Source organism: Nomascus leucogenys, chromosome 2 (assembly GCF_006542625.1).
Source record: "Nomascus leucogenys isolate Asia chromosome 2, Asia_NLE_v1, whole genome shotgun sequence".
Lineage (NCBI taxonomy): Eukaryota > Metazoa > Chordata > Mammalia > Primates > Hylobatidae > Nomascus > Nomascus leucogenys.
Window position 1 is genome coordinate 44,609,621 of NC_044382.1, and position 26,484 is coordinate 44,636,104.

At 46.3% G+C, this 26,484-nt stretch overlaps 1 protein-coding gene across 1 annotated transcript in view; it reads left to right on the forward strand.

The window, feature by feature from the left end:
• VDAC1 (voltage dependent anion channel 1) overlaps positions 1-26,484 on the forward strand; it is a 139,129-nt gene that overhangs the window by 21,209 nt on the left and 91,436 nt on the right. The window contains exon 4 of the mRNA XM_030829186.1: positions 12,004-12,129. The gene's annotated coding sequence lies outside the window, so the exon portion shown is untranslated. The remainder of the gene's footprint in view (positions 1-12,003; positions 12,130-26,484) is intronic.

Sequence of the window (26,484 nt, forward strand, 5' to 3'; positions counted from 1 at the left end):
ACAGGAGGAAAATGGTGGGAAACGTCCTAGAAACAGCTGTTTTTCCTTTGGCAAAAGCTGTCAAGAATCTACACATTCACGCCCATCTGTTTTCCTTAATTAAAAAGACTCTGCGAAGCTGATGCTAAGTGGCCCAGAGTCTCTAAGAGCTTGTGAATATCCGAGCACTCTTGGGGAGGCCGCCCAGGTTCCAGATTCCTCAGCTACTGCATCTCCTGTGGTTGTGTTTAAGTTCTTCCCTTTGCTCATAAATATTTGCAATCTCTCAAGGGCTGCCTACCCTTGGAGCCATTACATCACAGTAGGAATACGCCCTGTGATGTAATACACAAAGCTGTTGCTTTGTGTAAGCAATGATTGTTTTTTCTTTCTTTCTTTTTTTTTTTTTTTTTTGAGACGGAGTCTCGCTCTGTCACCCAGGCTGGAGTGCTGGGGTGCAGTGGCGCGATTTCAGCTCACTGCAAGCTCCGCCTCCCGGGTTCACGCCATTCTCCTGCCTCAGCCTCTCCGAGTAGCTGGGATTACAGGCACCCGCCACCACGCCCGGCTAATTTTTTATATATTTAGTAGAGATGGGGTTTCACCGTGGTCTCGATCTCCTGACCTTGTGATCCGCCCGCCTCGGCCTCCCAAAGTGCTGGGATTACAAGCGTGAGCCACCGCGCCCAGCCGATTGTTTTTTCTTTCTAAAGCACTTTCATATCTATCATCTCCCATCCTATGGAGAAAGTTTTTATTATTATTATTTAGTATTATTATTTGAGACGGAGTCTTGCTCTGTTGCCCAGGCTGGAGTGTGGTGGAGCAATCTTGGCTCACTGCAACCTCTGCCTTCCGGGTTCAAGTGATTCTCCTGCCTCAGCCTCCCAAGTGGCTGGGATTACAGTCACACGCCATCATACCCGGCTACATTTTTTTGTATTTTTAGTAGACACAGGGTTTCACCATATTGTCCAGGCTGGTCTTGAACTCCTGACCTCAAGTGATCCACCCGCCTTGGACTCTAAAGGTGGTGGGATTACAGGCATGAGCCACTGTACCCGGCCTTATTTTTTATTCTGCTTTTCAGAGATAGGGTTTTATTCTGTCACCCAGGCTGATCATAGCTCATAGTAACCTCAAATTCTTGAGCTCAAGTGATCCTTCCAACTCAGCCCCTCGAGTAGTTGGGACTATAGGTATGCGCCACCATATACAGCTAATGAAATTTTTTTTTTTTTTTTTTAGAAATGGGGTCTTGCTATGTTGCACAGGCTGGTCTCAAACTCCTAACCTCAAGTGATCCTCCCACCTTTGCCTTCCGGAGGGCTGAGATCACAGGCGTGAGCCACTGCGCCTGGCCCTGTGTAGAAGGTTGACCAATATGGCAGCCCATGCAAACCCCTGAGGTGTTCTCTGCCCATTTTACAGAAAAAGTAAGAATGATTTGAGCAGCAGCTGCAGAAAGAACCCTGAGGCCAAAGGAGGGCTTCTGGGGGAGGTCCCATAATTGTGTCTGAAGAGACTAGGCATGTTCAAAGACCTCCAAGCTTTGTACTGAAATCAGTGGCTTCCCAGGTTTCTTAAGGGAGATCATCTCAGGCCACATGCCTGTAATCCCAGCACTTTGGGAGGCTGAGGCAGGCGGATCATGAGGTCAGGAGATCGAGACCATCCTGGCTAACATGGTGAAACCCCATCTCTACTAAAAATACAAAAAACTAGCCAGGCGTGGTGGCGGGCACCTGTAGTCCCAGCTACTCGGGAGGCTGAGGCAGGGGAAAGGCGTGAACCCGGGAGGCGGAGCTTTCAGTGAGCCGAGATCGCGCCACTGCACTCCAGCCTGGGCGGCAGAGTGAGACTCCGTCTCAAAAAAAAAAAAAAGAAAAAAAGAGATCATCTTGGCTCTTGATTTTATTTTTCACTTTGTCTTGTGCCCAAGGACCCCAGAGATCCCAGGCCTGTGAGGTAGAGAGGTGAGAGCTGGCTTACATTAGCCAAACCGTAGGTTGAATCCTGGCCTACTGGCTGTGTGACACTAGGTAAACTACTTTAGATCTCTGGGACTCAATTTCTTCATCAGGAAAATGCCAGTGTCACAGTAAAATCTCTTTAGGGTACCTGCCAGGCGTGACAGTTCATAGTTCTGTTATTCCCTGGATTGCCCTGGATTTGCACCAGCCTAACACCTGGCAGGTTTTGAAGCCCATTCACATGCTTTCAGCAGCTCATTCAAACCCCACCACAGCTCTGTGGGTTGGGGAGGCAGGCAGGCCTGCCATGTTTTCCCATTCCCATTTGAGAGATGGGGAAACTAAGGCACAGAGAGTTGAAGTGGCTGGCCATGGGAACCACAGCAGGCTGGGGGTAGCCAGGACCTGAGCAGGCATGTGGGGACCTCTGGACCACTGTCTCGTGGGCAGCCCCATCAGCAGGGACCCCCACCATGCCACCCTGGAGGGCCAAGCATTTTCATGGCCATGACACCTGCTTAGACCAAAGTTCGGGCCAGTTTCAGGGTCTGGCTTGGAGTGTCTGGCCCTCTGAGCCTCCTTACCCCATGCAGCTCCAGTAGCTCAGCTCTCGGCCCAACATAGAACACTGGGCAGGATTCAGGAGCTGCTCCCGGAGGCCCCTACAAAGGCCTTTCAGAGGAGAAGGCCCTGGAATCAATACTCCAGTAGACTCTTCCTACCTCGGCACTTCCCCTCTGTGTCCACACTCCCTGCCTTAGATCACACAGGTTTCCTTTCTTGGGATCCTCTCATTCCTTCTCCCTGCCAACCTGATTCCTAGCTATCCTTTAAAGCCCAAGGACCCTGTGTTTGAGCCAAGTGCTCTACATACATTTTCTTATTTAATCATCTCTAAGTTTGTTTTCTCATCTGTAAAGTGAGAATAAAAATACCGTCGATAGCATAATTTGCCCCCTGTTTTACAGATGAGGAAAATGAGGCTCATGCCACATACCTGAGGTCACACAGCTCATAAGGGCTGGAGCCAGGATTGAACCTTAGGGCTTAAAAAGCCTGGGACCTCTGCACCACTCCACTTTGACTTGTTTTTCCTGGTCACAAAGCACTGGAGGACTGCTCAGGCCCGTGGCCACTCTTCCCTCACTGGAGCATTCCCAGCCTCTGCTAAGTGTCTGTCATCTGGGTCTCTCTTGTCTCCCTCTCTGGACTCTGAGTCCTACAGGCCAGAGACTGCATCCTGTCTGCTCCACACCCTAGCCTGGCACGTAGTTGCTCTTGGTAAGTCCTTGCTAGTTGAAGGCTTGTAGTGGAGACATCTGCTGTGCAGAGGGGTACCACGGCCAGCTGAGGCCTGGAAGTCTGGAGCCTGGATATTCCAGAGCTCTTTGACAGCACTTAGAGCACAGAAGTACAGTTTTCCCCACTGACCACAAACTTGGTCATGATTCTTCTAACCATGCAGGATAATGCGACATTTAAAAGCACAGGCTTGGCTGGGCACAGTGGCTCATGCCTGTAATCCCAGCACTTTGGGAGGCCAAGGCAGATGAATCACTTGAGGTCAGGAGTCTGAGACCAGCCTGGCCAACATGGTGAAACCCCCATCTCTGCTAAAAATACAAAAATTAGCCGGGCATGGTGGCAGGTGCCTGTAGTCCCAGCTACTCGGGAGGCCGAGGCACGAGAATCACTTGAACCCAGGAGGCGGAGGTTGCAGTGAGCTGAGATTGTGCCACTGCACTCCAGCCTGGACAATAAAGTGAGACCCCATCTCAAAAAAAAAAAAAAAAAAGAAAAAAAAAGCACCGGCTCAGGGTTTGACACTCTGTCTTCCATCACTGTGTGACCTAAGGCAAGTGACTTTATGTATTTCATAAATCTAAATCTTATGTATTTCATAAATGTAAATCTGCATCCATTGTAAGGTATACCATATTTTATGTCATACCACAAAAGGAAAAGCACTCCTTGCCAGTTTAGCTATAAAAGCCATCAATTGTAAGATGCATCTCAGTTTCAGAGATGCTAAGATTTATACAGACATTTCACCAAAAAAGTTTATATATATATAGATATAATATTAATTTGCATTTCCCTGGTGACATATATATATGAATGGCTGATAAGCAGATGAAAAGATGCTCAACATCATTAGTCATCAGGGAAATGCAGATTAAAACCACAGTGAGGTACTACTACTGCATCCATTAGAATAGCTGAAAAACAAAATGAAACAAAACCCGAACTGACCATACCAGGTGTTGGCGAGGAGGTGAAGCAGTTATATTGCTGATACGAATATAAAACCAATTTGGATAACAGTTTGGCAGTTCCTTGAAAAGATAAACATGTATCTATTATATGATCCAGACATTCTACTCCTAGATATTCACCCAATGGAAATTAAAACATGTCCACCCAAAGATTTCTACACAAATGTTTATAGCAACTTTATTTATAATAGCCCAAAGCTAGAAACAACCATAATGTCTACCAATAAATGAGTGGATAAAGATACTGTGGTGTATCCATGCAATGGAGTAGTATTCAGTGATCAAAAGGAATTTACTATTGGTATGTGCAACAACATGGATAAATCTCACAATAATTATGTTGAATGAAAAAATCCAGACAAAAGAGAGTTCCTACTGTATAATTTGATTTATATAAGACTCTAGAAAACGTGAAGGACTCTATATTGACGGAAAGCAGATCAGTAGTTGCCTGAGGATTGGGGTGGAAAGAAGGAGGAATGCATTACAAAGAAGCACAAGAGAACTGTTGGGAGTGCTGGAGATGTCTGTCATATCGATTGTAGTAATAGCTGCACGGGTGTAAACATGTTCAAACTTATCGACTGGAGGCTCAGACCAGCCTGCAGAGCTGCAGCCATCCTTCATGCCCTCCCTACCCTCGCTGCTGATGATCATGCTCCAGTTCCTACTTGGATTCACTTTGGCCAATGTGGTTGGAATGTATCTGGCTCAGAACTATGATGCACCAAACCTGGCTAAAAAAAGGACTTGATGCCAGGAAGAAAGAAACCCCCTAGTTCATGAGGCCGACTCCAGCACTGCCTTCTGGATACACTGATTCCACCACTCTTGAGGGCCTCCTTTACCATCTCAACCAAAGCCTTTTGTTTTTATCTCCAGCCTCAGTGATTTTCTTCCTTGCTAGACCCTGTGTTTTTGCCTTAGAGGAAGCAAAATGGGGCCCCAAGTTGAGAACTGTCATTATGTTTCCTCTTGCCATATCCTTCTTCCAGCTGAGTGGGAGGTTCTAAGACTGGAATTATGGTGCTAGATTAGTAAACATGACCTTTAATAAGTAGTCTCTTATTTATTTGGGATTTCTACTACCTTTTGTCAAAAGAAAAATTGATGAGTTTTGTATAGCAGGTCAAATACAAATAATACTTTTATTTCACAGTTTTTAGCAATTAAAATAGGTGCTTGTTAAACATTTGGTACTAAATTGTGTTGTTTTGGCTGGACGCAGTGGTTCACACTTGTAATCCCAGTACTTTGGGAGGCTGAGGTGGGTAGATTGCCTGAGGTCAGGAGTTTGAGACCAGCCTGGGCCACATGGTGAAACCCTGTCTCTACCAAAAATACAAAAAGTTATCTAGGGCTGGGTGCAGTGGCTAACGCCTGTAATCCCAGGACTTTGGGAGGCCGAGGCGGGCAGATCACCTGGTCAGGAGTTCAAGACCAGCCTGGCCAACATGGTGAAACCCCATCTCTACTAAAAATACAAAAAATTAGCCGTGTGTGGTGGCGCATTCCTGTAATTCCAGCTACTTGGGAGGCTGAGGCAGGAGAATCAGTTGAACCTGGGAGGCAGAGGTTGCAGTAAGCTGAGATCGCGCCATTGTGCTCCAGCCTGGGCAACAGAGCAAAACTCCGTCTCAAAAAAAAAAAAAAAAAAAAAAGTTAGGCATAGTGGCGCCCACCTGTAATCCAAGCTACTTGGGAGCTAAGGTGAGAGGATTGCTTGAGCCTGGGAGGCGGAGGTTGCAGTGAGCCGAGATCACGCCATTGCACTCTAGCCTGGGCAAGGGTAAGACTCTGTCTCAAAATAAATAAATAAAATTAAAAATTTATGTAGTCTTAACATAATTAAAATTAATATATAGAGAACCTCTTGTCAGTTATACACTTTAAATATGTATAGCTCAGTAGACTTTGATTATACCTCAATAAAGTTGAAAAATATGAACAAATGTTTATTTTAGAATAGAACCATGTCCAGGAATATTGTTGTGAGAATTAAATGAGATACAGCACTAGCCCAGTCTGGTGGGTGGTAAGAGCACAATAAATGTCAACTCATGTTGTTGGTGCCCCAACACTTAACCTGCCCGTGGTACTGTGCCTCCGTGACTTAACCTGCCCGTGGTACTGTACCTCTGTGACTTAACCTGCCCGTGGTACTGTACCTCCGTGGAGGCTTGCAGTTTTTGTTCCACTGCAAGGTCCCATTACAGACAGGGGTCTGGGGCTGGGAGAGACCAAGGGCTCTACCCCAGGTCCCACAGGGAGTTCATGCAGTGCAGGCCAGCTTTTCTGGCCCAGAGTGAGTCCCGGGCCCCGTGGCATCTCTCACCGGCTTGACCCCAGGCCGGGCAAAAGGAGATAATCCCAGTGTCCAAGGGCCTAGAAATAGTCTGTTTTGTGGGAGTAAAGGCCACCAGCGACTGTGAAAGTGGCCACCGGACATGTGAGAGATCTTTGGTGTCTGATCATGGGTTCTTATCGAGGGCAATTGACCACAGTGAGCGGCCTGAGAGGGGCCAATGTTCAGCCGGCTTTGATGTCACACATCTTGTGGCCTGTCTACATGGATGCAGTGTTTCTCTATGGAGCACCCACTGGCCGGGCCTCACGTCCCCTGTAAGCAAATGCTTGAAAGCCACTCTTGACAGCAATTGTGAGAAGCCCCCACCGCAGGCTGCCTTTGGGGCAGGCCAAGATTCAGCATTACTCAGAGCTTCCAGTACCTGCATAAGCTCAAACAGGAAGCCTGGTTTTTCCTCTTATGTCAACAACAGCCTGTATTCTCTGTTCTGGCCTCTGAGCTCCCTCATGGAGTGGGTTTCTTGGGGTGAAAGTTAGGGTATCAGTGGCCCTTGAGGCCCCACCAGCGGATGCCTCCACCAAAAGCAACTCACCTGGGAAGGCCTGGGGCTTTGTGCTACCAGGCCTTGGAAATGATCTAGCAATCTAAGGCTTTGCAAACAAAGGGAGGATCTGGCTGGGCACATGGTAGGCCTCCAACTAATTTAGATTGAAATGCAACCTGTCCCAAAACAAATGCCACTTCTCCCAGATTCCTGGCTCAGCAAATATCACCTCCACCTGCTCCCTTTAGCCAGACACCCTGAAGGCACCTCCTGGGCTTTTTTGCTCCCTCATTCTCCACCCTGTGGAGACCAAGTCCATCTGTCCTTCTCCTTCAGTGTTTCCCAAATCCTCCCCCTCCTCCCCCTGCTCTCTGTGATGGTTTTAGTCCAGACCCCTGGTCCCCCTCAGACGGTGATGCCACTCTGTCCTCACTGTGTCGCCTGGTCCCATTCCATGTACGGGCCACACAGTGGCCAGAGCATCTTTCCTAGATGCTTCAGGGGGCTGGGCGTGGTGGCTCATACCTGTAATCCCAGCACTTTGGGAGGCTGAGGCAGGAGGAACCCTTGGGCACAGGAGTTGGAGATCAGCCTGGGCAACATAGTGAGACCTGGTCTCTACAAAAAGATTAACAAAATTAACCGGGCATGGTGCATGAGTCTGTAATCCTGGCTACTCTGGAGGCTGAGGCAGGAGAATCAATTGAGCCTAGGAGGCAGAGGCTGCAGTGAGCCAAGATGGCACCACTGCACTCCAGCCTGGGCCACAGAGTGAAACCCTATCTCAAAAAAAAAAAAAAAAAAAAAAAAAAAAAAGTCAAAAAAAATAGACCAGGCACAGTGGCTCATGCCTGTAATCCAAGCACTTTGGGAGGCCGAGGTGGGTGAATCGTCTGAGGTCAGGAGTTTGAGAGCAGCCTGGCCAACATGGTGAAACCCTATCTCTACTAAAAATATAAAAACTAACTGGATGTGGTGGTGGGCACCTGTAATCCCAGCTACTTGAGAGGCTGAGGCAGGAGAATTGCTTGAACCCAGGAGGTGGAGGTTGCAGTGAGCCAAGATCGTGCCATTGCACTCCAGCCTGGGTGACAAGAGCAAAACTCTGTCTCAAAAAAAAAAAAAAAAAAAAAAAAAAGTTGCTTGAGGGACGACGTCACAAATGGACCTTCTTACTTACTATCTTGTACGCCTGCTATGTGGCAAATGTAAAGGCTCTACTGGGCCCAGGGTGGCCTTCCATCTGTCAGAACTCATCCTTGCTCCCCAGTGTGCTCTTTGCTCATTCTGTGAACACCCAGGTGCCTTGCGGTGGTGGGTCCCTAAACAAGCCCCAAGTCTTCCTGTCCTCCTGGGCTTTGTGCAGTGCTCTGAATAGGCACCTGCTCCCAGCTGCTGCCTGCCCCTGGACTGCACATTGCACCAACTCTCACCTTTCAGCCGAATCCCTCGCCTCCTCCCTGTCCTGCCCCACCCACTTCACCTTTCCTGACCACAGCTGGAGTGGGTCTCCCTCCTCTGTCTGTGCGTGCAGCTCAGTTTTGCATGCACCTTCCACGGGCATCTCTCGTCTGTCTGAGGGCAGGGGTCCAATTTGGCTCTGTGTCTGCAGGCCAGCCCAGCCCGGCCCTGCTCAGTCAAGAAGGGTCTGGCATAGAGCAGGTGTTGGGCAGTGTGTGCTGGATGGCCACCTCTCTGTGCCTTTCATAACCTCAAGGCGTCAGACTGGGCCTGGAAGCAGCTTGTAGCATGTGACAGACTCCACCTCTCCCCTGCCTCCCAGGCTCCCTGATGCGGCTTGCTTTAATAAGGAAAAAGTCCCGTGGCATTGATAATTAGTGGGCAGGGCCAAAGGGAAGGGTCTTTTTTCAGGGAATTTCTCTGAACATGGAATACCTTTCATATCCTTCTCTGGCTTTAGTAGGAGAGCTGACCTGTGGCCAAGGCTGGAACACTCAGGCAACCCACATTCCATTTTTGTGGAGCTCTGAAGAACATATTACTGGACTCCTAGAGAAATGCCTTCCCTGCCCCGGGCTGGGTAGCTGCTTGGGGGGCAAAAGGGAGGCCTAGCTCTTCTCTGTGCCTCAGTTTTCTCATTCTGTACAATGGAAAGTACTTGCCTCATAGGGTTATGATGATGATTAAATGAGCGAGTATGCATTAAGCTCTTAAACAGAGTTGTCACACATTAGTTCTGATCGTGATGGTTTATGGGGCATCCCAGCGTGATGGGAATTGTACAAGTCACAGTTTGGGAAGGTCAGATCCCATGCACATGAGAACAGTTCATAGATCCCTCTCTCCTGAGGAGTAGGCTCCATGAGGACAGAGGCTGCATCTGGCACATGGTAGGTGCTCAGTAAGAGTTTGCTGAATGGATTTTCAGACCAGGCTGAGCTGAAGTTTTTTTCCTGTGCCGGGGAAGAAAGGCTTTGGTAGGCAACTGGGAGAGTAAAGAGGTTTAAGGGTGAATGTTTAATCCCTTTTTTTTTTGAGATGGAGTCTTGCTCTGTTACCCAGCCTGGAGTGCAGCGGTGCAATCTCAGCTCACTGCAGCCTCCACCTCCTGAGTTCAGGCAATTCCTGTGCCTCAGCCTCCCAAGTAGCTGGGATTACAGGTGCATGCCACCACGCCTGGCTAATTTTTGTATTTTTAATAGAGACAGTTTTGCCATGTTGGTCAGACTGGTCTCGAACTCCTGGCCTCAAGTGATCTGGCCGCCTTGGCCTCCCAAAGTGCTGAGATTACAGGTGTGAGCTACCGTGCTTGGCCTTCTTAAACAAAGAAATACTTAAATTGCTTATTTACAAGGGTAGTGCTAATTAGTAATAATTACTATCTGGTCATTAAATTAGACCTGCCTCTGGATCTCCTGCTAGGTACCCACAGAGGCCCACATCAGGTGAAGAACAGGCAAACTGTACATGTTTAAAATAACCTGATCAGCTCCCAGAGAGCCAGGTGGTTGTCTCTCCTGCCTCTTCAGCCCCCTATACCTAAGGCCTCTGGAGTCTTTGGATGGGGTGATAGTCTATCTGATCCAGCCCCCTGCCTTACAACTAGATGCACACAGCCACTGGGAGGAGGGCCGTGTCTTGAGCCCTTTGAAAGCTGTGTGGTGTAAGAACTCTCAGCCAAGGATGAGCCTGCCTGGGTATGGAGTCCCTCACACACACCATAGATCTTCCTGGGACCTGAATCCACTGGGTACTGGGCTGCGCTGGGTGCTGGGGTGAGAGCAGTGAGCTAAACAGACTCAGCTTTGCCAGTACAGGACTCAGGGTCTGGGAGGGGAGATCGAGAGACAGACATGCACAAACTTTAGACACACCTAAACACATATGGCAACAAAAGAAATCTCTGAGGTGACAGTGAAGGCTGACCTTGCAGAAAATGACCTGTGAGTCTGGGGGACTCAGGAAGGTCTCCACAAGATGTGAGGATCCAGCAGAGATCTGATGGGTGCATAGGAGTTATCAAGGTGAGAGACAGCTGGGCGCGGTGGCTCACACCTGTAATCCCAACACTTTGGGAGGCCGAGGCGGGTGGATCACCTGAGGTCAGGAGTTCGAGACCAGCCTGACCAACATGGTGAAATCCTGTCTCTACTAAAAATACAAAATTAGCCAGACATGGTGGCATGTGCCTATAATCCCAGATACTTGGGAGGCAGAGACAGGAGAATTGCTTGAACCCGGGAGGCAGAGGTTGCAGTGAGCAAGATCGTGCCATTGCACTCCAGCCTGGGTGACAGAGGGAGACTCCATCTCAAAAACACAAAAAACAAAAAAACAAAAAAACCATGAGGGGGGTTGAGAGAGAGTGTTACAAGCTCAGTAGTGCATGAGTAGTGTTGTGAAGAGTATTGTGAATAGTATGAAAACAGTAGCATGGGCCGGGCATGGTGGCTCACGCCTGTAATCCCAGCACTTTGGGAGGCTGAGGTGGGCGGATCACGAGGTCAGGAGATTTGAGACCATCCTGGCTAACACAGTGAAGCCCCATCTCTACTAAAATAATACAAAAAATTAGTCGGGCGTGGTGGCACGTGCCTGTAGCCCCAGCTACTCGGGAGGCTGAGGCAGGAGAATCACTTGAACCCGGGAGGTGGAGGTTGCAGTGAGCCGAGATTGTGCCACTGCACTCCAGCCTGGGCAACACAGCGAGACTCTGTCTCAAAAACAACAACAACAACAAAAAACAGTATCGTGTATAGTGTGTGAATAGTAGTGAGTAGTGTATGAATAGTAGTGTGAATAACAGTATGAAAGCATTGTGAATGTAGTATCAGTAACAATGTGAATAGCAGTGTAAATAGTGTGTGAATGGTAGTCTGAATAGTAGTGTGAGTAGGGTGCTAACAGGAGTGTGACTAGTGTGTGGATAGTATTGTAAATAGCAGTGTGAAAATAGTGGGAAAGGCAGTGTGGATAGTGCTGTGAATTGCAGTGTGAATAGTAGTGTGAATGGCAGTGTGAATGGCAGTGTGAGTAGCATGCAGATAGCAGTGTGAATTGTATGAATAGTAATAGCATGAATAGTGTGCAAACAGTGCAAATAGAAGTGTGAATGGTGGTGTGAACTGTGTGCAAATGGTATATAAATAGCATGTGCATAGGAGTGTTACTAGTATGTGGCCAGTACTGTGAATAGTAGCAGCGATGGTAGTATGAATAGAATTATGAATGGTAGTATGAATAGCATGTGAATTGTGTGCAAATCATAGTGTGAATAGTGTATCCAGACTGTGTGCATAGTGTATGAAAAAGCTCTGTGGCCTGCTGAGAGGCCAAATGGCTGGAAGAGCTGCACCACTGAGCAAAGTTATGAGTAGAGAGGGGGGCTAGGACCCAGGTCTGGGGTCTGGGGCCTGGGGCAGTCACTGTGGCACCCATGACTGTGCCATTTGCTCTGTCTAGGTTTTCCTGGCGAAGGAGCCTTTGATGGCGGATGTCTTCATGGCACATGTGAGGACCATCAATACCAAATCTCCCTTCATCTGCTTGGAGTTTCCTGAATCAGTACATGATCCCTTATAGGGCAGGGTAAGCATTGTTCTTCAGGTTTCTTTTTAAAACTCTAAGTGCTATTGGGAAAGGGAAGCCAATTGTCCTCCCACCATTGAGTGACTGGGGCTAAACCTGGAGGAGAAGAGGCCTGGGAAGGGTGAGGCTGCCACAGGTACCTCATAGGTTGGTTGACCAGGTCTGACTGGTGGCCTGTAAGGCTGCTACCTGGCAACCAAACCTCTGACCTGGGCTTGCACTATGAGCCCCTCTTCCCTCTTCTCAGGGTGATCTCGCATTGGTGAGTCAGGGTCAGATCTCTGGGGCCCAACTCCCATCCAGGCTCTGTGTCTGACATGAGGTTACAGAACACCCCCATGCTAGCATGTTTGCTCCCAAGTTTAATGTCCTTTTTCAAAGTAGATGTAATTTCAAAGCTCAAAGCTTTTATTCATTCTTTTTTTTTTTTTTTTTTTTTTTTTTTGTGAGATAGAGTCTGGCTCTGTGGCCCAGTGTAATGGCAGGATCTTGGCTCACTGCAAGCTCTGCTTCCCAGGTTCATGCCATTCTCCTGACTCAGCCTCTCAAGTAGCTGGGACTACAGGTGCCTGCCACCACGCCAAGTAATTTTTTTGCATTTTTAGGAGAGATGGGGTTTCACCATGTTAGCCAGGCTGGTCTCGATCTCCTGACCTCATGATCTGCCTGCCTCGGCCTCCCAAAGTGCTGCGATTACAGGTGTGAGCCACCGTGCCCAGCCAGCTTTTATTCATTCTTAGGTTGACTTTCAATGACATATATAATACAAATAATGGGAAAAAACAGCATCATTAAAGCTAGAGTTCTCCCATCTCTGTTCCCCACTTAGGGTTATTGGTTGGATGTGTCTTCTTCCAATCTTTTTTAAATGCATTTTCACTGATAAGTATGTAGATACAAAAATAATTTTGTTTGGGATATACACACACACACACAAGTCTGAGTTATATGTATTATTCGGCAGCTTCCTTTTTCAGCTACTGGTACATGTTGGAGATCTTTGCACATCAATGTATGTAAACCTACTTCCTTCTTTTAAATGACTGCTTAGTATTCTCCAGTGTGTATTCCGTGGGTTATTTACCATTCTGTCTCTGATGAACATCACATTGTTTCCAGATTGTTACCATCACAAGCAACACTGTAGCAAACATCCTTGTGTGTGAATCAGCCTAGCTCAACTCAAGGATAGCTGTTTTGTTTGGTGATGAGGTCTGCATCAGAGGAGGTATTCAAGTAAAAGGTGAAATAATATGTCTTCTTCAACCCACAGCAGTGATGCTCAAACTTTGTTGGGTATGGAAACTACCTGGAGAGCTTTTTAAGCTATACATTGGCGGCCCAGACCCCTGGAATTTCTGATTCAGGAGGACTGGGATGAGGCCTGAGAATTTGCATTTCTAGCCAGTTCCCATGTGATGCCCCTGGTTTATGGACCTGACTTTGGGAATCACTGCCTCAGGGTGTTAGCTGCTCAGCCTCTACTTACTTGAAGAGTCACATCATCCTAGGAAGACAATATTCAAGGAGAATTAATCTTGGGCCCCTCCCTCTACTAAGAGGTAGGCACCCTACTACCTGGCATCCCTTTGGGAGGCAGGGGCTTCAGGGCACTGGTGATGGGTCCAGAGGTCTGGCTAGCAGGGCTGTTGGGTCAGATGTTCCAGCTAGGCCTAAAAGCCTAGGACCTCTTGACTCTTGACATAGCCTGCAGGACTGTCCTTTTCTTGGCATCCAACCGCCCACCCCTGTGCAGTGAGCGACTCACCCCATTCTTCCCTTTGGAGCCAAATGAAGGGTTCTGAGGCTGGCGGCGAGCTGTTTACACAACATGATTGGGAAGTGCTCTGGGGTTTTCATAACAGAAACAACGGGAGACCACATCCCCAGAGAAGGTCTTCTAAAAGTCTTGAGGTTTCAAGACCCTGATGTTCTCTTTGTTCCCAGCTGGACTGCAGGAGGTCACAATGGGGTTGGAGGAGACCATCTCTGGGGCAGAGGTAGGAGGAAACTGGAGCTTGGACCCTTGGAACTAAAGACCATCCAGAAAGACTTACTGCCCTTCCTGGGCTTACTTGGTGGCTCAGACACTTCTGCACCTGAGGATGGTCCAGTTGCAGGCTGAGGGTCAGACCCAATGGGCATTTGTCTGGTGTTTCTGCCCAGAGCAGAGCTGTGTCACCCTGCAGTTCACAGAACTCCTGGTCCTTCCCCCCAGTGTGCTGTCCACGAACATCAGCCACCTTGATCATGAGAAAGAGGATTCCTGTCAACTGCAGCCTCCTCCGTTTGTTGCAGGTAGCGAAGGGAGGTGGGAAGGAGGCTCTGTTACCTATCACAAAGTGACCACAAATCCTGTGAGATGGATGGAAGCTCCTTTGGAGCTCCTGAGAGCTGCAGCAGGTCCTGCCCCTTCAGTGGGACGGAGTCTGGCTCTAGTTATAATCCTGGGCAGTAATGTTTGGGGTACCCTCTCTCTCTGGTTGGGTAATGTATAAAGTCTTGTCTGTCTTGACTGTTGTTCATGGTTGTAAGCCCAACACCTAATATATAGCAGGTGCCTAACAGCCCCTGTTGAATAAATAATGAGATAAAGTTCTTAGAAGGTGTCTGCAAGATGGACTAGCCTTTGTATTCCCTGGAATCGGTGGGCTGGACCCTAGGGCGAGCTGCTCAGCTACTTGAGAACCGCTTTGCATCGCTGCTGCTGTGGGGGACTGGGTTCCACTACCAGAAACAACTTCCACACAACCTCAGCTGCCAAAGGAGCCCTGGGGGGGAAACTCCAGCCTCCTATCCAGGGGTTACCCTGGGACAGGCCCACCACAGACGAGCATGTACAGAGAGGGGAGACTGGCTTCTCCCTTCCCAAGGAGGAGGGGTGGAGTGGATCTGTGACCATTATGTCAGCATTTCGCAGACCCCAGGTCCGCCCACACGGGCTAAGGGTAAGGCCATGCTGTGTCCAGGATCCATCTCCCCACCCCTCAACCCACAGCCACCCTCCAACTCCTCACTAATACTGGAACTGGGTGGGGGTGGGGGCAGAGAATTTTAATTCTTTCAGACTCAAAACTTAACTTCTCATTTCTTTCAAGACATTAACCCCTCACCCAAAAAACGAAAGTCAAGGCTAAGGGGAATTCTGCGTGGTGGAAAAGCTTAAGGTGTTACTTTTGCTCTGGGTGAGGCTGGTCATCGGCATTTACCACACGCAGCCAAAAGTGCCCGAGGCTGAGAGCCCTGAGGCTGAGGGTCTCTAGGTGGGAATGACAGAGTGGGGTGGGGGCGTGGATAAGGGCGCTCCTCTGAGGCTGGGCGAGGAGGACGTCGCCACCTGCACAGCTGGCGCGGCTGTGCCCGGGGTGGGGGGAAGGGGCGAGTCCCTTTGCAGGCTCCAAGTCCAGTCCTTCCCCCGCAGCCCCACACGCGGCGCTTTGAAGTGGCCGCGCTGGCTGCCCCCTCCCGCGCGGCGCCGCCCCCGCTGCGTCCGCACCTTGGCAGTGGCTGAGCGCCGTCAAAGGGAAGGGGCGGGTGGCACCCGCTGGGAACTCTTTGTAAATTCATCCCCCAGGAAGGCTGGGCCGAGGAGCCCTTCGGGGGAATCCGCCTCCGGGGTCGCGGGGTCAAGGTGTGTTGGGTTAACCCCTGACACTTCCTGAAAGATTGGTCACCCCTCGGGACTCAGGGTGGGACTTCAGAGCCCCCACCCCTAGGTTCTTCTGCTGGGCGGGGTTTACGGCCCTGGGAAGCGGCTGGGGCTGGTGAAGCTGGGACCAGTTTCCTGTGAAAATCCTACGAGCCATTTTGGCAATAATTTGTACAAGTTCTTTAAAACTGTGCAGACCTCTGATCCAGCACCTCCTTGCTGCCTAGAAAATAATCGCAGATACGTGCAAAAAGGTATGTGCTATGACGCATTGGAGCATTGCTTAGAACTGGGAAACCGTGGGAATATTCAGCAGTAGAGATTATTATATTCACTAATTAACTAATAGTTTACCACTGGCCAGACAGCATTGGAGAAAATCCGAGACTTCAAATCATGAGTAATGATGACATGGAATATTTACTATGAACAAAAAAAATGCTTTTGACATTGTTAACCAATAACTATATAAGCCTGTATGGAAAAAAGACTGGAAGGAAATAAGACAATACATTCTTAGTAGTGGTTCTCTCTGGGTGCTGGGATTAAAGGATGACTGTGATTATCTTAGGCATTTCTGAAATGTTTAATACTCTATGCCATAATCATGTATTTAAAAATAAATGTTATTTAGATAAAACCTTAGTTCAGCCAGGTGTGGTGGCTCAAGCCTGTAATCCCAGCACTTTGGGAGGCCAAGGTGGGCGGATCACCTGAGGTCAGGAGTCCGAGGGCAGCCTAGCCAATGTGGTGAAACCCCATCTCTACCAAAAATAAAAAAATTAACTGAGCATGTTGGGAGGCACCTATAATCCCAGCTACTTGGGAGGCTGAGGCAGGAGAATCACTTGAACCTGGGAAGCAAAGGTTGCAGTGAGCCGAGATCACGCCATTGCACTCCAGCCTGGGCAACAGAGTGAGGCTCCACTTCCAAAAAAATAAGAAAGTAAAGGAATAAAAGAATGGCTACTCCATAGACAGAGCAGAGGGCTGCTGGTTGCCCATTTGTATGGTTATTTTTTTTATTACATGCTAAACAAGGGGTGGATTATTCATGCCTCCCTTTTTTAGACCATATAGGGTAACTTTCTGATGTTGCCGTGGTATTTGTAAACTGTCAGGGTGCTGGTGGGAGTGTAGCAGTAAGGATGAAGATAGTTCACTCTTGTCGCCATCTTGCTTTTGGTGGGTTTTGGCCAGCTTCTTTGCTGCAACCTGTTTTATCAGCAAGGTCTCTATGACCTGTATCTTGTCCCGACCTCCTATCTCATCCTGTGACTTAGAATGCCTTAACCATCTGGCAATGCAACCCAGTAGGTCTCAGCTTCATTTTACTCAAGATGGAGTTGCTCTGGTTCAAACACTTTTGACACATCCATCAGCATGCAAACCAGCCCTAACCCAACCTGAACCCTCAAAGGTAGAGAAATAAAGAGAAACGCTGAGAAGCAGGAGTGAGACCCCCTCACTCCCCAAAGGCCATAGTGTGGTCTCCCAGAGGTTCTGGGTCTGATGATTCAACCTTTCTTCGATGCCATTCAGGAGGCCTGGGTGGTAGAGGAAGCTTCCAGGACTTGTGAGACACTCCACTCAGCTTCCTTCCTAATAGGTGGTGATCAGCTGGCTATGGGAGAGACCCCTCACCTCTGAGGGGATCATCATTCCTTCCTCCTGCCCTGCTCCACCTTCATATGTTCCTCTGATTAAGAACAGTCCTGAATTATTAGGTGATGGCTGGTGGAGAAGTATTGAGAACTATGTTCTTCCAGGATTTATTCAGAGGGTTTGGACTATGGCCCATTGAAATGGGCCCCTCCATCCTGCACCATAAGGTTTAGAGAACACTAAAAAAATTTCCCTTATCTCTAGTCAGCTGTGGTGATCCTTTGAAGTTTTTGTTTCTAATTTGGCAGATTATTACTGTAAGTCATTTTGTGCTTCTGATTTCTTTAACATTCATTTTTTTTCTTCTGAAAGCACAGTAAAACATGGGGGGTGGCTGTGTGGGTGGGAGTCTTGCTGGGACTCCCAGAGAGGACTGCTACTAAGTAAACTTTGCTTTTACTAAAATGGGCATGCGAACACACACACACAAACACACACACACACACACAATCATCTCCCAGAGAAGTTTTTTTCTGTTCTAAATTCACTTTAGATAAGTGTACTGATTCAGCCTAGAGATTTTTAAAAGAGAAAAGAAATGAGAAAAGAAGACCAAGATGCACAGAAGATAGAGTAAGTGGAAGAAACACCTCTACTATTAATTTCGGCAGAAGACAATGGAGAGAATGGGGAAGAAGCAATATGCAAAGAGCTGACAGCTAATAATTTTCCAGAACTGTTGGGTCTGTGACTCCTCAGGCTGAAGAGGCACAGTGGTTTCCGAACAGAGAAAATCTAAATCACTTTATACCTAGCCACGTTGTAGTGAAACTTCTTGACACCAAAGACAATGAGAAAATCCTAAAAGAAACCACAGAAAAAAGAAAAATTACCTACAAAGAAATCATAAGTAAACAGCTTTCTCGTTAGCAACAAAAGAGATCAGAATAATATCTTCAAAGGGCTGAGGGAAAATAATTGTTATCCCCAAATTCTAAACTAAAATACATGTTGTTCAAGAATGAGTGCAAAATAATGACGTTTCAGACAAAAAAAAAAAGCACTGAGAAACATTTTCACATACATCCCCTCATTGAAAAAATTGCCGAAGAGTATTCCTCAAAAAGAAAAAAAAAAACTGATAGGAGTGGAAGGAAAGACACAATACTAAGGGGGAAAAGAATATATGTTGGGTAAATCTCATAATCCTTGTGTATAAAACAACAACAATAATGATAGCAACTAATTGGGAGGGTTTAAAATGAGAAAAAAAATAAAGTGATAGGTAACAATAATTAAGAAGATGGAGTAGAGTAATTGAAGTGAAGCATTCTGTTTTTGTTTTGTGCTTTTTTTTTTGAGATGGAGTCTCCCTCTGTCGCCCAGGCTGGTGTTTAGTGGCACGATCTCTGCTTACTGCAACCTCCACCTCCCAGGTCCAAGTGATTCTCCTGCCTCAGCCTCCCATGTAGCTGGTATTATAGGCTCACACCACCACGACCGGCTAATTTTTGTATTTTCAGTAGAGACAGGGTTTCACCATGTTGGCCAGGCTGATCTTGAACTGACCTCAAGTGATCCGCCTTCCTCAGCCTCCCAAAGTGCTGGGATTACAGGCCTGAGGTATCATGCCCAGCCGAAGTGAAGCATTCTAAGGTTCTTTTGTTGTTTTGGAAGAGAGTGTAACAGAAAGTGAATTGATCATGAAGCTAGGGAAGTATAAGCTGCAAGAGTAATTTCTTCTCCTTCTCCTTCTCCTTCTCCCTCTCCCTCTCCCTCTCCCTCTCCCTCTCCCTCTCTCTCTCCCTCTCCCTCTCCCTCTGCCTCTCCCTCTGCCTCTCCCTCTACCTTTCCCTCCCCCTCCCCCTCCCCTTCTCTTCCTCCTCCTTCTTTTTTTAAAAAAGAGAGCTTCCAAATTGAATAAGCTTCAGATCCCATAAAACCTGGATCTGCCTCTGAGGTAGCACTAATATTTTATATTTGGACTTTATTAAGACAGCTCTATAAGTTAAAAATGTAAAGACAACTAAAAGTATAAAAAACAGAATATATAACTTTTTTTTTTTTTTTTTTTTAGAATGTATAACTTCTAACCTGCTAGGGAAAATAAAGATAAGAACATTTGATCTGGCTGGGAGCGGTGGCTCACGCCTGTAATCCCAGCACTTTGGGAGGCTGAGGCGGGCATGTCACCTGAGGTCAAGAGTTCAAGACCAGCCTGACCAACATGGAGAAACCCTGTCTCTACTAAAAATACAAAATTAGCCAGGCATGGTGGCATATGCCTGTAATCCCAGCTACTTGGGAGGCTGAGGCAGGAGAATCGCTTGAACCCGGAAGGCAGAGGTTGCAGTGAGCTGAGATTGTGCCGTTGCACTCCAGCCCGGGCAACAACAGTGAAATTCCGTCTCAAAAAAAAAAAAAAAAGAACTTTTAATCAAACCAATCAAAAGCAGGAAAAGGGAAAAGAAACAAAGAAAACACATTATAAACAAAAAATACAAACTAGAATGGCAGATGTGGCAAAATTTATTACTTAACCCTAGATATCTGTTCTCCCTTCCTAGCATGGGAAAGGATATTTTTTGCCAAGCAGATTTAAAATCTATTACACATCCCTCAGCCTCTCTTACAGATAGATTTGGCCAGTGGTATGTGACCAGAAGTGACATTGCAATTTCTGTGTTGCCATTAAACAGGGGGAAATTCTCTTCTATTCCCTTCTCTTTCTCTTTTTCCTTTTCTAATTGGCTGGAATTCAGGTGTAATAACAGGAGCTACATCATCTATCTTGCACCAAAAGATGGAAGCTGTGTATTGAATATGACAAAGCAATAAGAAAGGAAGAGACTGGGCCCCTGATAATTTTGTGGAGAAGAGCTATCACACTAGCCAGGACTTTTATGTAAGAGTTAAAAATTTCATCTTGTTTAAGCCACTTTTAATTTGATTTCACTGCAAAAGCAGCTAACAAATACACTAACACATGTAGCAGGTATAAATTATGTTAGAAATTACAGTAAAAGTAAATGGAGTAGACTAAAAGATAGTGATTTTCAGGTTAGAATAAAACAAAGACAAAACAAAATAAACACAGACATGCTCATTTGCTACATACTGTCTATAGCTGCATTCACACCTTACTACGAGTTGAATAGTTACAACAGAGACTAAAAGGTCAAAAATATTTACTATCGGCCGGGCACGGTGGCTCATGCCTGTAATCTCAGCACTTTGGGAGGCTGAGGTGGGCGGATCACAAGGTCAGGAGTTTGAGACCAGCCTGGCCAGTATGGTGAAACCCCATCTCTACTAAAAATACAAAAATTAGCCAGCACTCTCCAGCCTGGGCAACAGAGTGAGACTCCGTCTCAAAAAAATAAATAGATAAAAATATTTACTATTGACCAGGCGCAGTGGCTCATGCCTGTAATCTCAGCTTCTTGGGAAGCTAAGGCAAGTGGATCATGAGGTCAGGAGTTCGAGACCAGCCTGCCCAATGTGGTGAAACCCCATCTCTACTAAAAATACTAAATTAGCAAGGCATGGTGGTGGGCACCTGTAATCCCAGCTACTCGGGAGGCTGAGGCAGGAGAATCACTTGAAACCAGAAGGCAGAGGTTGCAGTGAGCCAAGATGGCACCACTGCACTCCAGCCTGGGCAAAAGAGTGAAACTCCATCTCGAAAAAAAAAAAAAAAATTTACTATCTGGCCCTTTACAGAAAAAGTAAGTTTGATGACCCCTGAACTAATTCATAAAGCAAATTTTAACAAATATCAAAGAATAGCTGTCATACTGACTATATTATCTCATCTTAATGAAATAAAACTAGAAGTTAAAACCAAAGAGGCAGGGCACAGTGGCTCATGTCTGTAATTCCAGCATTTTGAGAGGCTGAGACAGGTGGATAACTTGAGGCCAGGAGTTTGAGACCAGCCTGGCCAATATGGCAAAACCCTGTCTCTACAAAAAATACAAAAATTGGCTGGGTGTGGTGCCACACGCCTGTAGTCCCAGCTACTCGGGAGGCTGAAGCATGAGAATTACTTGAACCCAGGAGGCAGAGGTTGCAGTGAGCCGAGATGCACCACTGCACTCCAGCCTGTATGGTAGAGTGAGACTCTGTCTCAAAAAAAAAAAAAAAAAAAAACACCCAAATAATTAAAATTAAAACCAAAGAGTTAGCCAAAATAACCCCATTATATTTGGATGTGTGTCTAAATAATTCATAGCGAAAAGAGGAAGCCACAAAGAAAATTACAAAACATTTGGAAGTGAAGGTCATTAAAACATTATATAAAATATTTTTGGAATCAGCTAGAACAAAGATTAGAGAGAAATTTATATATATATATATATATATATATTTTTTTTTTTTTTTTTTTTTTTTTTTGAGACGGAGTCTCGCTCTGTCACCCAGGCTGGAGTGCAGTGGCGCAATCTCGGCTCACTGCAAGCTCCGCCTCCCGGGTTCACGCCATTCTCCTGCCTCAGCCTCTCCGAGTAGCTGGGACTACAGGAGCGCACCACCAGGCCCGGCTAATTTTTTTGTATTTTTAGTAGAGACGGGGTTTCACCATGGTCTCGATCTCCTGACCTTGTGATCCACCCGCCTTGGCCTCCCAAAGTGCTGGGATTACAAGTGTGAGCCACCGCACCCGGCCTATCCTTTAAAGAATATATTAGAGAAAGAAAAAGACTAAAAAGTAATAAGCTGAGTATCCAGTTCAAGAATTAGAAAAAGAGTAACAGGATAGCCTGAAGAAAGTAGTAAAAAAGGAAATGAAATAGGAAACTAAGGCTGGGCATGGTGGCTCATACCTATAATCCCAGCCCTTTGGGAGGCTGAGGCAGGCAGATTGCTTGAGCTCACAAGTTCAAGACCAACCTGGGCAATATGACAAGACCCCATCTCTACTAAAAATAGAAAAAAATAGCTGGGCATGGTGGTGCACGCCTGTGGGTCCCAGCTACTTGGGAGGCTGAGGTGGGAGGATCACTTGAGCCCAGGGAGCAGAGGTCACAGTGAGCCGAGATCATGCCATTGTACTCTAGCCTGGGTGATAGAGCCAGAACTTAGCTCAAAAAAAAAAAAGAAGTTACAGAAAAACTGAATAGTTCTATGTTAGTTCTATATCCCTTGTATCAGTTATCTATTGCTGAGTAACAAATTATCCCCAAAACATAGTATCTTAAAACAATAATCAGACCAGGCCCTGTGGCTCATGCCTGTAATCCCAGCACTTTGGGAAGCTGAGGTGGGCAGATCATCTGAGGTCAGGAGTTCGAGACCAGCCTGGCCAACATGGTGAAACCCCATCTCTACTAAAATACAAAAATTAGCCAGGTGCGGTGGCAAATGCCTGTAATCCCAGCTACTCGGGAGGTTGAGACATGAAAATTGCTTGCACCAGGAGGCGGAGGTTGCAGTGAGCCGAGATCGAGCTACTGCACTCCAGCCTGGGTGACAGAATAAGACTCTCTCTCTCACTCACAAAAACAAAAAACAAAAAAACAATAATCAGTCAGCTGGGTATGATGGCTCACGCCTGTAATCTCAGCACTTTGGGAGGTTGAGGCAGGAGAATCGCTTGCCCAAAATTACAGTGGAAGAAAAAAATTGCAATTTTATATTCAAGATGCCATGATTGTCTATATAAAAAATTCATGGACCAGGCACAGTGGCTCTTGCCTGTAATCCCAGCACTTTGAGAAGCTGAGACAGGAGGATCACTTGAGCCCAGGAGTTTGTGACCAGCCTGGGCAACACAGGGAGAACTTGTCTCTAAAAAAAAAAAAAAAAAAAAAAAAAAAATTAGTACGGGTGGTATGCGCCTGTAGTCTCAGCTACTGGGGAGGCCAAGGAGGGGGAATCGCTTGAGCCCGGGGGTTTGAGGCTGCAGTGAGCTACAATTGTGCTACTGCACTTCAGCCTGGTGACAGAGAAAGACCATGTCTCCAAAAATAAATAGACAACTAAGTAAATAAATAAATAAAAATAAGACAACAATCATTTTATTTGCTCATGATTCTGTGGTTAGCAGTTCAGGCCAGGCACATCTGGACAGTTCTTCTGCTGGTCTTACCTAGGGACACTCTGGCAGTGACAGCCATCTGGCAGCTCTTCTGGGTCCAGACAATCCAGGATGCCCTCCCTCATGCGTCTAGCCGTAGGTGCTGGCTGTCAGCTGAGTCACACATCTCCATCAGGTTATTCCAGACTTCTTGTGTTAGCAGAAGGATTCCCAGCAAGCAGCAAAATAGAGCAAGCCCCAGTGCACAAGTGTTTTTCAAGCCTCTGCTTATATCACACTTGCTGATGTCTCATTGGCCAAATTATAACAAATCTTGGCCAAAGCAAGTCACTGAGTCAACGTGGGAGGGATTATACATAGGTAAGGATACAGGGATAGAGACAGAGATGGGGGTAGGGAGGCTGTTACTATAACAACCAACCAAGATTGTTAAGTAAACATATAAATCAACCCTCCCTGAATACAGTGTGGTAGTCCACACTGGATGTTGGAATGGAAAAAGGACATTAGTGGGAAAACTAATGGTGGTGGTGGAATCCAAACAAAGACTGGAGTTTAGTTAACAGTAATATATCAATGCTAATTTCTTATTTAGACAAATATACCATGGTTATATATTCATATATTAACTTGAGGGGAAACTAGATGACAGATATAGGGAAACTCTGTTTACCATCTTTGAAACTTTTTTGTAAGTCTAAAATTATTCCAGAACTAAAAGTTTATTTCAAAAAAAGCAACAACTTTCCAACATACTGGGAAACTATAGGCCTAGGTAATTTTATGGGTGATTTTTGCCAAATTATTCGAGGAACAGATATCCCTCTCTTATTTAAAATGTTTCAGAAAATTCAGGCCGGGCGCAGTGCCTCATGCCTGTAATCCCAGCACTTTGGGAGAGCGAGGAGGGCAGATCATTTGAGGTCAGGGGTTCAAGACCAGCCTGGCTAACATGGTGAAACCCCATTTCTACTAAAAATACAAAAACTAGCTGAGCGTGGTGGTGGGCGCCTGTACTTCCAGCTACTCAGGAGGCTGAGGCAGAAGAATCACTTGAACCTGGGAGGTAGAGGTTGCAGTGAGCTGAGATTGGGCCCCTGCACTCTAGCCTGGGCAGCAGAGCCAGACTCCATCGCAAACAAACAAACAAAAGCAAAACAAAAAACAAACAAAAGCTGTTTCAGAAAATTGGAAAAGAAGGAATGTTTCTTAATTAACTTTATGAGGTTAGTATAATCTTGTTTGGTCAAGGGCAATATGAGACTATTACAGGCAATCTCATTTGTGAAGAGAAAGGCAAACTTCCTAAATGTATTAGCAAACTGTATATAGATACACACATGCAAACACACATGCACACACCAGGGATACAAGGACAGTTTAAAATTAGAAAACCTAAAGTAATTTGCCAAATTAACAAAGTAAAGAAGAACAATCATATAATCATCTCAACAGATGCAAGTAGAAAAAGCATTTGATAAAAATTTCGTATCACTCATTGTAAAAACTCTTGACCAGCCAGGCACGGTGGCTCAAGCCTGTAATCCCAGCACTTTGGGAGGCCAAGCCAGGAGGATCACGAGGTCAGGAGATCAAGATCATCCTAGCCAACATGGTGAAACCCCATCTCTACTGAAAATACAAAAATTAGCCGGGCATGGTAGTGGGCTCCTGTAGTCCCAGCTACTCAGGGGCTGAGGCAGGAGAATCGCTTGAACCCAGGAACCCAGGAGGCAGAGGTTGCAGTGAGCCAAGATCATGCCACTGCACTCCAGCCTGGACGACAGAGCAAGACTGTCTCAAAAACCAAACAAACAAACAAACAAACAAACAAAAAAAACAACTCTTGACCAATCCAGAATTGAAGGAAACTTCCCAAACCTGAGAAAGGGTATCTACCAAATACTTAACAACAAACAATATCCTTGATGGCAAAATATTTTAAGCATTTCCATTAAAATCTGACATGAGGAAAATCTACCTGCTACCACTGATACCACTCAGCATTGTGCTAATGTTTTAGCTAGCATAGCAAGATGAGAAAAATAAATTCAAAGAATAAAAATTACACTGGAAGAAAAAATTGCAACTTTATATGTAAGATGACATGATTGTCTTCATAAAAAATTCAAGAACTGTGTGCAGTGGCTCTCACTTATAATCCCAGCATTCTGGGGGGCTGAGGCAGGAGGATCCCTTGAGCCCAGGAGTTCAAGACCAGCCTGGGCAACATAGGGAGACCCCATCTCTACAAAAAAATTTTAAAATTAGCTGGGTATGGTGGTGTGTGCCTGTAGTCCCAGCTACTTGGGAGGTGGAGGTGAGAGGATTGCTTGAGTCTGGGAAGTTGAGGCTGCCGTGAACTGTGATCTTACCACTGCATTCCAGCCTGGGCAACAGAGTGAGACCTATTCCAAACAACAATAACAAAAAATTCAGGGACATTTACAAGGGAGCTGTTTGAACTAAGAAGAGTTTAGTTAGGTGGCTGGATATAAAGTCAGTATAAAAATGTGAAATAGAAATATTTAACAAGTATATCCAGGAGGGAAGATGAGGAACAGGAAGAACAGGATGGAGGATGGGGCTTTAGCCATAGGTATAGTTTGTTTCTTTAAAAAAAACAGAAAAAGAAAAAAGGCTAGATGTGGTGGCTCATGTCTGTAATCCCAGCCCTTTGGGAGGCCGAGGTGGGCAGATCACTTGAGGTCAGGAGTTGGAGACCAACGGGGTGAAACCCTGTCTCTACTAAAAATACAAAAAATGTGTCAGGTGTGGTGGTGTGTGCCTGCAATCCCAGCTACTCGGGAAGCTGAGGTGGGAGAATTGCTGGAACCTGGCTGGAGGTTACAGTGAGCTGATTGCATCATTGCACTCCAGCCTGGGTGACAGAGTGAGAACCGGTATCAAAAAAAAAAAAAAAAAAAAAGAGGAGGAGATCTGCAGCAAATAAAGCACAAGTATGTCTACTATATTGTTTTCATTTGTTGAATGTTTCCATGTAATATACATAATACGCATAGAATGATATATGCAACACATATATGATTTATAAGGTATAATT